Below are 11,381 nucleotides of genomic sequence, written 5' to 3'. Positions count from 1 at the left end.
GAGAAAGGGAATTCCAAGTGGCTCTGTACTCAGTGCTCTCTTGACTCCACACATCATTTCAGGCAGGCAGAGACAGCATGACTCAGAGCTTTGCATGGCAGTGTGAGTGGCAGACACTTCACAGCATCCTCTGGCTATGTCTGACCTTCTGTGAAGTGCTCTGATGTTCTTCTTGAGACCTCTATGAGTTCTCCACATAAAATCAGGGAGAAACTCAGGACTAAGGGTGATGCCAGATACCAGCTCTGAAATCCTCACAAGCCAAACACAAGGAGTTAAATTACTCCCTTGTAACAGATGCAAGGAAAAATCTACTGATGCTTGTCAGGAGAAGGAGATTATCAGGACATGTGCTTTGGTATGACCAGATATAAATTTTTATGGGTCTTGCAGAGGAATCTGCCCTGACTGTGGCTGCTTCTGCCTCCCAGCCCTGCACAGCCCCTTCATGTCACAGCAGCTCTTACACTGTGTTACCCAAAAGCTTCAAGGAAGGATTATACTTGAGAGCTCCTGATGTATTTCAGAATCACACAGTACAATAGGCAGAAAAATATGTGAAGGGTTTATTATCTCTAGCACCACCAGATGAATCTTCAAGCTGTATGAAAGCGTTTATATCTTGATGCTAGACTGAGAGCAGTTTCCTTACTTCTGACTGCAGCTCCTTGCATCTTACTCCAAGACATCTGACTCTGGACACTGTTTGAAACAAATCTGGCTGGTGCATAGGTCTAATCTGGTATGTCCATACCTCTCTAGTGGAAAACACTGAAAAGCAGAGGATGCCTTTTTCCTATCAGCTTTCACAATAGAGTGATCCAAAACATGATATTGCCATTAAAATGATACAAATATAGAAGTCAGCTTCCCCTTCACTTTTAACTTTATAAATGGTTTAATTGATTTGATTTTCCATACTCTCTCTCAAAAACCAAATGTTGTTATCTAGATACTCATTAGCCCAGAGATCACAGGACAGGACAATATACACAAGTCTGAAGAGGATACATAGTGCTAATTTAATTTAATCACAATCGATTAAGTATTTACATAAAAACAGTCCTCCAAGAAAATATATTTTTATTTTGCCAAGAGCAGTTCCTTGAAGGATGATAGAGTAAGAAATACTACACCTCTTATTACAAATAATTACTTAGAGGTGAATGTATTCATTTTAATTATATGGGGTAATCTTGAGGCTTCCCATACTTTCAAAAAATAATTTATTCTGTATGCACTAGTTTATAGTTGCTCTTAGGTACTGACAGTACCTTTTTGCTCTTGCAACAAAGTCTTGCCTTCCATACCCTTGGAGGAATACTGGTTTAGTTTCAGTCTGCCTGAAGTAATATAAAGACTCACTTAGTCTTCACCTGACAGGGCAGCTGCAGAGAATAAAAGAGAAACATGAAAAAGACACATGAAACTATTCCAAGATGTGCAGGACTGTCCCAGAGAGCCCACATGTAGCACCTGCCCTTTTCAGAGGCTGCTTTCTGCAGTGCAGAGCTACATCCACAGAAATCCTTTTCTTAATCTACACTTCATGGCAGATGAGGGTGAGTTTAGTACTCAAATCAAAGGAAATCTATGCTCCAATGCAGGAAACTCTCTTTCAGGAACAGGACTCTCAGGTAACAACAGATGCAAAAAACTAGTGCTGTTCACTTCCCCCCACCATGTATTCTCAAAAAAAGCACTATTCAATTAATTAAATTATTTTTTTACTATTCAAGCAGAAACATTGGATAATGGAAACAGGTTTGGACTTGAGCCATCCTATTCCTCACAGTTCACTGTAATGCTCACAGTGGTAAAAATAATCCAATATTTTAACAAGGTGGTTTTGCTAGAAAACTGCTGACCTATAGAGTTCAATGCATTTAGTCTTTTGAAAGATCAAATAAATTGTTCTGTAAAATGAAATTTAAATACAAAGCTGTAACTCCAAAAAAAGAAAAAAAAAAAACAACAAACCATCAACCTACCTCTTCCCTCTCCTTAGACAAATGTAAATTCCAGACACAGATCACTCTATTCAGAGCTCTCCAGACATGTATATGGATGTCTGTGTGTAGGTACCTGTCTGGTTTAGAGCAATCAATTTGATGTCTACCTTACATCTAAAGTGCTTGAGGAGTATCCAGAGAGGATACTTCCCTGACAAAGTCCTGAAAATTCTTTGGTGCAGTGTGTATTTTCAGGGATTGTCTAACCCAGCAGTCAATGCTGAACACTTGAAAAAACAGAGTTGCTACAGATGCTTTATTATGAAATAAATGTGACCACAAGGGACCTCTCTTGTTTTATTCATAGCTCACAACATTCTGTATTATCTGTGACTGGTACCCTGCTTGTACCCAGGACAAAAAAGTGGCCACAGCTGTGCTGCCTCCTGTCAAAAAAAAAAGGAGTAATTAGTACACTGTCCAGAGTGAAGGATGATGCAGTTCCTTTGTGTGGGCATGAACTCATTTATACTTTGCATGTGATCAAAGAGAAAGCACAAGGGAAAAGCAGGAGCTTGAACCTTTTTCCTAAAGGTGTCCAAGCCACAGATTCTGAAGATGGGAGGCTCCATCTTCAGATGCTAGGAGTTAATAGCCATCCTGTGTTTTTCAGACAGTGCCTGTGGTGCAGCTTAGAGTCATTTTGCTGTTTTGTGCTTCTTCAAAACAGATAAATAGTAAGACTTGCTACATCTAGATTTTGCTACAAAAATGCATGAATTATATATGTCGCAGCTATCAAAGTTATTGCCATACTTCCATTGTCCGAAGAACTGCCTAAGATTAACAATACCACTGTTTTTTTACTTTTAGTAAGCATACATAAGAGCAATATATTTTAATACATTTTAATTTTGAACACGAAAGAGATCTGTAACATCACTTGTACTGCCTATGTATGCTATGTTTATTCCTTTTGCTGCTTCTCACAAGGTAAATCCACAAGGTAAATCCACAAGTTGTTCCAGCTATGCTCTACTCAACCTCTTGAAAAAAATACATTTCAAATTTCAGCACAAAATTTCTCTTTTTTTTTTTTTCTTTCCTGCAGCACAATCAAGTTTTTGAATCCTCCAATTCTGTTACTAAAATGTTGTAGTTATATGAAGTGTGAAAGGTACTTTACACCTTGAGATATATGGGGAAATACTGTCCAGATGAATCATAGAATCATAGAATCATAGAATCCTAGGGGTTGGAAGGGTCCTCGAAAGATCATCTAGTCCAACCCCCCCTGCCAGAGCAGGGCCCCCTAGAGTACATCGCCTAGGAACGTGTCCAGGCGGGTTTTGAATGTCTCCAGTGAAGGAGACTCCACAACCCCCCTGGGCAGCCTGTTCCAGGGCTCTGTCACCCTTACAGTAAAAAAATTCTTTCTGATATTCAACTTGAACCTCCTATGCTCCAACTTGCACCCATTACCCCTTGTCCTATCACTGGTCACCATAGAGAAAAGCCTAACTCCATCTCCCTGACACTCACCCCTTACGTATTTGAAAACATTGATGAGGTCACCCCTCAGTCTCCTTTTCTCCAAACTAAAGAGACCCAGCTCCCTCAGCCTTTCCTCATAAGGGAGATGCTCCACTCCCTTAATCATCTTAGTAGCTCTGCGCTGGACTCTTTCAAGCACTTCCCTGTCCTTCTTGAACTGAGGGGCCCAGAACTGGACACAATACTCCAGGTGCGGCCTCACCAATGCAGAATAGAGGGGGAGGAGAACCTCTCTTGACCTACTAACCACACCCTTTCTAATGCACCCCAGGATGCCATTGGCCTTCTTGGCCACAAGGGCACACTGCTGGCTCATGGTCATCCTCTTGTCTACCAGGACCCCCAGGTCTCTTTCACCTACACTGCTCTCCAGCAGGTCAGCCCCCAACCTATACTGGGACATCGTGTTGTTCTTCCCCAAATGCAAAACTCTACACTTCCCCTTGTTGAATTTCATCTTGTTCCTCCCTGCCCAACTCTCCAGCCTGTCTAAGTCTCTCTGAATGGCAGCACAGCCTTCTGGTGTGTCAGCCACTCCTCCCAGCTTAGTGTCATCAGCAAACTTGCTGAGGGTACATTCTATACCCTCATCCAAGTCGTTGATGAATATATTGAACAACACCGGTCCCAGTACCGACCCCTGAGGGACTCCACTAGTCACGCCCCTCCAACCAGATTCTGCCCCATTGACTACAACTCTCTGACTCCTTCCTTTCAACCAGTTCCTGATCCACCTCACTACCTGATCACCAAACCCATACTTGATCAACTTATCTACAAGGATGCTGTGAGAGACGGTGTCAAATGCTTTACTGAAATCAAGGTAAACCACATCTACCGCTCTTCCATCATCTATCCACCTAGTAATTTCCTCATAGAAGGCTATGAGGTTAGTCAAACATGATTTACCCTTGATAAAACCATGCTGACTGCTCTTGATGACCCCCATGTCCTTGATATGCCTGGAGATAGTGACAAGAACAAGTTGTTCCATCACCTTTCCAGGGATGGAGGTGAGGCTGACCGGTCTATAGTTACCCGGGTCCTCCTTCTTGCCCTTCTTGTAGACTGGAGTGACATTTGCTATCCTCCAGTCCTCAGGCACCTCTCCTGTTACCCATGACTTATTGAAGATGATGGAGAGTGGCCTAGCAATGACCTCCGCCAGCTCCCTCAGCACCCTTGGATGCATTCCATCTGGACCCATCGACTTATGGATGTCCAGATTACTCAGCTGATCCCTAACCCAATCCTCATCTACTATGTCAAACTCTTCATCTATCTTGACTACTTCTGGGGTTAAATGAGTCTGGGGCTCATGCGGAAACCCTGCAGGAGTAAAGACAGAGGCAAAGAAGGCGTTCAGCACCTCTGCCTTCTTTATATCCTCTGTCACCAGGGCTCCCAGCTCATTCTTTAGTGGGCCAATATTGCCTCTAGTGTTAGTTTTGCTGGCTATATATTTGAAAAAGCCCTTTCTATTATCCTTAACCCGACTTGCAAGGTTAAGTTCCAAATCCACCAAATCCACCTCAAAACTTCCAGGTGGCTTAATTATCCCTTGCTAAATTCATCCTAAACACACACTTGCCCATGGGAGTAATGAATGCCTCTCAATGACCACAGTGTGACCTTTTTATTCATATCCATTCATCTGTCTGCAGTTAACAAAACTTTAACACAAAACTTACTCCCACAGGGGGTATTTTAACATATAAATCAAATAACTGATACTCTTGTTTCTGAACAGATCTTACAGCAAAGACCATATTAGATACCTGACAGCTTTTTGTCTGGCAGCTGGTGAAAATAACTTCTTATAAAAGAAATATTTAGCCTTACTATATCCACTTACTTATTCAGACTCCCTGAAACCAATTCCAATTTGCAGCTATCAATTCTAGAACATACTTTCAGTTTAGTGCAATTTGAAGTTTGAGCACTAGGTGGAAATAGAGCAATGAAAATAAGACCCATTATCAGCTCTTCAGCATAAGAAATGGAAGAGCTTTCTCCAACACACGACTGAAATCCCAGAAGGGACAAATGGCAGCTTCAACCTGCTTTATTTTATTTATTTCTCATTCTCATTTCTTGCACACAAGAGTAAGAGAAAATACTCTCCCTATCCTTCTGAAACAGCATCCTAAAATTTTCTTCCCTTGCTGACTTGCTTCAAATTTTGAGATGCAACTATTCAGAGTGCTCGGATATATTCCAATTGATTGCTGTTCAAGTATTTCAGTGGAAATGAGTACCTGAATTAAACATGAAGCAATTTGTCCTCTATTGCTATTGCAGTTTTGCAAAACTTTAGGTTGAACATATACTTCGACTGAGCCGCTTTTGTCTGCTGCCATTTGCTTGTCACAGATTCAAAACAAATAAAATAGTGAGAATAGACACTAATGCTTTCCTTTCACTCCCTGCAGGCTTATGCAACTAGAAAAGCACAGCTAGAAATGTCACCCTAATTTCACTTCTTTGTATAACCCATTTCTAGGAACCTCTTCATTATAATTGTAAAATGTTTAAGCTCAAAAAAAAGAGAACTGAAATGATATTTAGCTCTGGATGATAGCCCTATTTTAGATACTGTGCTGCTTGTGGAAAATTTGGTTCCAGAAAAATCCATATGCAGAACACAACTGCAGCATAAGCCCACAGAAATGAGGAGTGATGTGGCACTTCATGGGAAACCACAAATCAGAACTGAGCTGCACAACAGCAGTGCTGGTCAAATCCTGCATGGTCAGGATGGGACATCCAAACATTCCCATCTAACTTCCAAGAAATGACCAATCTTAATGTAAGACTGCCCATTTGAAAGGATACAGCCATGATTTGTGCAGCCTCAAAAGAAACTGAACAACTCATCCTTCACCCCTTTCAGTACTGTCTGCAGAGCTTGAAAGGTATGAGTTAAGGAGCTGGTAAAGTAGCAAGGGTCACAGAATCATAGAATGATTTGGATGGGAAGGGACCTTTAAGATCCCCTAGTTCCAACCCCCCTCATGGCCAGGAACACCTTCCACCAGATCAGGCCCCATCCAACCTGACCCTAAACACTTCCAGGGATGAGGCAGCCACAACCTCCCTGGGCAACCTCTTCCAGTGTCTCACTACTGTCTCAGTTAAAAATTTCTTCCTAATGCCTAATCTATATATACCCTTTTCCAGCTCAAAGACATTAACCCTGGTCCTATCACTACACACCCTTATAAAAAGTTCCTACTCAGTTTTTTCTATAGTCCCCTTTAGGTACTGGAAGGCCTCCCCAGAATCTTTTCCTCTCCAGGCTGAACAATACCAACTCTCTTAGCCTGTCTTCATAGGAGAGGTGCTCCAGACCTCTGATAATCTTTCTGGCCCTTCTCTGGACTCACTGCAACAGATTCATGACCTTCTTGTGCTGGGGGCTCCAGTCACAGTCCTCCAGATGGTGTCTCATGAAAGTGGAGTAGAGGGGAAGACTCATCTCCCTGGACCTGCCGGCCACACTTCTTTTGATGCAGCCCAGGATACATCTGGCTTTCTGGGTTGCAAGTGCACACTGACAGCTCATGTTGAGCTTCTCAGCAACCAGCAACCCCAAGTCCTTTTCCTCAGGGCTGTTCTCCTTCCATTCTCTACCAAACCTGTAACTGTGCTTGGGATTGCCCTGGCCCATGTATGGGAACTTGCACTTGGCTTCATTGAACTTCCTGAGGTTGGCAGGTGCCCACCTCTCCAGCCTGTCAAGGAGATGGCATCCCTTCCCTCCATCTCAACCACACCACAAAGATTGGTGTCATCAGCAAGTATGGTGAGGTTGTACTCAATTCCACTGTCCATATCTCTGTGAAAGATGTTGAACAGCACTGGTCCCAGCACCAACCCTTGTGGAATGCCACTTGATACTGGTCTCCATTTGAACATCAAACCATTAATTACTACCCTTTGAGTGCAACCATCCAGCCAATTCCTGATCCACTGAGTGGTCCACCCATCAAATCCATACCTTTCCAATTTACAGACCAGGATATCATGTGGGACAGTGTTGAACTCTTTGCATACAAGTCCAGGTAGATGATGTTTGTTGCTCTCCCCTTGCTCACTGACCCTGTGGCCCCATTTCTGGTTTTATTTAGAATCATAGAACGGCTAGGGTGGGAAGGGATCTTAAAGATCCTCTAGGTTCAGCCCTCCTGCCATGAGCAAGGACACATACCACTAGATCAGGTTACTTAGAGCCCCATCCAGCCTGTCCTTGAATACTAATTTCAAGTTCATCTCAGGCAGCTTCAGTTGTGATTGGTACCTTGCTTGTATTCTGTTCTTGTTTGAGCCAGAAGAGAATCAATTTTCTTTCTAGTAATTTTACTTTTCAGTAAAGTCTCCTCTAAGTAACTGCACTTGCTGACATGCTTTTCAGTCAGTATCTGCTTGTAGGACTGATAACACCCAATGTTTATAGTTGCCACTGGAGAAAAATATGCAGAACCAAGGACTAAACTTCTTGTGCGTCAGAAATGAAAGGGAAGAAAAAGGGTCACACCTGCAAGCCTCCTGTGGGGAGGAGCAGAACAGACAAGTGACCTGAAATTAACCAGATGGAGTATAGCAACCCACATGCATCAGACTCAATATAAATCTGAGGGATCACGAGAGCCAAATTCTCTTCTGCTGTGGCTGATGTCATGGGAATACTCTGTCCATGCATTCCTCAATCCAGCTCCCATCCATTGCTGACTTCAGGAGCCCCGTCCAGGACTTTCCCAGAGCCTGCCCTGCAGCCTTGGTGGTGATGTGAGCATGATTAAGGGGGAGAGTGCAATAATGTCTTCAGATATATTTCCACATATTTCTCTTTTTTTCTTTTTCATCGTTACTGTTTTAATTAAAGCTTGTTTTAATTAAAGTTTAGTTTACAACCCATAAGTCGCTCTCCCTTACTTTACTCTCCTTTCCCTTTCTAGCAAGGGAGAATGAGCAGTAGAAAGTGTCTGTCATTTGTTTAGTTGTTAAAAGCATCAAACCATGACATATCCAGAATGAATATAGCAAAACTGTGAGGTTTTCCTGCAATATTTTCACTTTTCCAAACTCTTCTATATTTTTAATTAAAACATTGGTGATCAGCAAAAATTTATTCTATTTCATTCTGCATATTTAACTGAGCTCTTCTTTTTAAAAAGGCAGATACTAGTATCACAGGCCAGTTTTACAAACTGTTTTAAGTGTATTTCAGCTGCTTGAGGTGACTTAGCCAATTGGCTTAGATACCAGAGCAAGTATTCACACTTGGTGGAATGCAAGTCAAAAATCTGAACTGAATGTGAAACCTGTTGAAGCTTGGAGATAAACTTAGCCTATTGATCGTGATCCAAGTAAATATAACTTTCTTCCATGTTCTGGGTATTTTAATTCAATATGGTAGATTGAGTGATTCTGAGAACATTTTGTAAACTTTGCAGGAACAAAGCTGCTAACAATGCTAAGCTAAACTCAAAGAGCAAATAACAGGTTGCTGCTGTCTTCTTCCCTGAAGAAAATTTATGTATGGTGTGTGCAAGGAAGCTTAGATAGGGCAAGATCTAAATGCAGTCATATAGTAAAAACTTATATTTGGGAAGGGGTTTGCGGTATTCAGTGCCAGTTGCCATTGAACTAAACCTGCCTGTGGGGTACTGTCTATTTCTTCAAAGGTTTTGAAAATTAAAAAAAAAATTTAAAATCTGTATGACAAGTAATGTCTAACTAGTTCTTTGTTCTTCAGAAGATGGCCATCCCAATCCTTATATTAGGGTAATCTTTTGGAGGCAAAGATACATGTTAAATAGCATGGAAATCTCCTTGCAAAAAAACAAGAGAGTGTCAGCAACCCTTCCCTTGCTATTGAAAGGTAATGAATTTCTAAATAAAATATAGCAATTGTTAAATGTAGAAAGGCAACACATCTTTAAGAAACCAGCTTTTTGTGTACATTCAGTTTCATCTCTGCTTGAAACAGCATCAGAAGATATTGACATATTTTATTTGTACTGTTATTCCAACTCTGCTAAGTGTGTAGGAATAGAATTTTATATCAGTGTGACTGTCTTGCACAATCTAGCTACCTGACTGAACAGTTTCCTGATGTAAATTTAAAGAAGACACATAGTAGTGCTGAAATTAGAAGAAAAAATAACTTTTTAGGACAACCAGATCCCAGAGTACACATTGCAGATGTGCAGGAGAAATGCTACTTGTAAGTTAAGCAGAGGTTATGTGGAAAACACTGAAAGTCAAAAACAAGTGTTCTTTAAAAAAAAATAAGTATTCAAATTAATCCCCATTTCCAGGTTCCACAGGTAAGCTTAATGCTATAACATGGACTTACCAAAGTTGGCACTGAAGAGTGTAGCTCAGGAGAGCTTTCCAGATGCAAAAACTTCCACTGCTTATAAAGCCATTGATTTATTGACAACTGAATAGAGGATCCCTAATGTGCCTCCATCACCTAAAATCAGTCTTACACCAAGTTTTAAGTTTCAGGTTAAAGAAGACTGAAAGTTTGCCTCTGCTGTTATCTACTCTTGCTGGTTGGAAGTTGCTGTTGGTGACTGAAAGTGTTACTAGGAGTGGGTTTGGCTTCAAGTTAGGATAGTCATGAGTCAGTCTCTGGGATAAATCTAGACATGCCCAACTTTGCTTCTGCTCTGTAAATAAAGTGATCTGATACAGAAATCTGACTTTTATGATCTTCAGATGCAATAAATATATCTGCCTTTCTGACACATAAAGACTATCCTTGTACTGAGCTCAATAGGCATGTGACACGGGTTATTTTTTGAGGCACTTTAAATTGCAATGACTTCCTTGCCTGCAAGGTCAAGCACGAGTGATGAGCATCAAGAGGGAGATCCTGGCTATTCTAAAGCCAAGAGCAAAATCTCATTGATCTCAATAGAATAATGGCATTACCCCAAGACATTGCAAACCACTTTAGAGGAGGCTTCCCTCAGAGCCCATTTTCTTCCTCTCCATCTTAGTCTTCTGGCCACTTCTTTGCATTTTCTCCTCTTTCCTTCCAGACAGTTTCCTCCATCAGAAAACCCCTCAGGACAAATTTCCTGTTTCCACTGCTTCCTCAAACAGGCTGCCTGTATACTCTAGTTTATTTTCATCAAATTCCAGCTAAGAACATAATCTGAAATCTTTACAAATTAACTTTTTTTCCAGGTGAATAACTGTGATGAAACAAGAGTTATTCAGCAGCACTCTTTAGAGCATGACCTTGTGCAACACATCATGGAGACAATAATTTACTTTCCTGAGTTAGTATCACACAGTACAAGTCTTGGCAGTGTAGAATATCTTCTGCAGACTGGATTTTAAGCAGGTTTTCAGCAGAACTCTATATTCACTCACTGAAGCTACTAACCACCACTGTAAAAACTGAACTGTGTATATAAAATGTTAAAGAAATAAACTGGGACTGTGGTTTTGCAACAGAGTACATCATGAATTTGTGTTTCAAATACATGAAATAAGCTGATACTAGACAGAAAAAAGACATACAGCCATGTTCCTCACAGACTCTACCCAATCTTGCTATCACAAATAAATTGAAGCAACAGACATAAACAGAGTTTTAAAATTGTTTAAGAAAATTCAAGGAGAAATGAAGACATGGAATTAAAGAAGTAGGAAGACTGACTCCATGCAGTCAGGGTTTCTTCATGAGTGATAACTTGAATTACCTGCATATCCACTAATGAATCTACATTTTTTTGTTCCTGTGGTATTGCAGAATAACAAGAAAGAGAAAACTTTAATCATTGCTCTGACATCCTGCAAAGACCATTGATATGCTGTAAAGGCCATTGAACTGCTCTGAATTTTGTTTACGTT

At 41.0% G+C, this 11,381-nt stretch overlaps 1 long non-coding RNA gene across 1 annotated transcript; it reads right to left on the bottom strand.

Annotated features, from left to right (window-relative positions):
• Positions 1 to 1,884: 1,884 nt before the first annotated feature.
• Positions 1,885 to 10,230, bottom strand: LOC139795023 (uncharacterized). Its single transcript, XR_011725352.1, has 2 exons — positions 9,868 to 10,230; positions 1,885 to 2,398 (listed from the first exon to the last, which is right to left on the bottom strand). It is a non-coding gene; the product is annotated as an uncharacterized lncRNA (long non-coding RNA).
• Between the last annotated feature and the right edge of the window lie 1,151 nt (positions 10,231 to 11,381).

Source organism: Heliangelus exortis, chromosome 1 (assembly GCF_036169615.1).
Source record: "Heliangelus exortis chromosome 1, bHelExo1.hap1, whole genome shotgun sequence".
Classification (NCBI taxonomy): Eukaryota; Metazoa; Chordata; class Aves; order Apodiformes; family Trochilidae; genus Heliangelus; species Heliangelus exortis.
The sequence above is the reverse complement of the archived record's forward strand: the minus strand, read 5'-3'. Positions and strand labels throughout refer to the sequence as shown.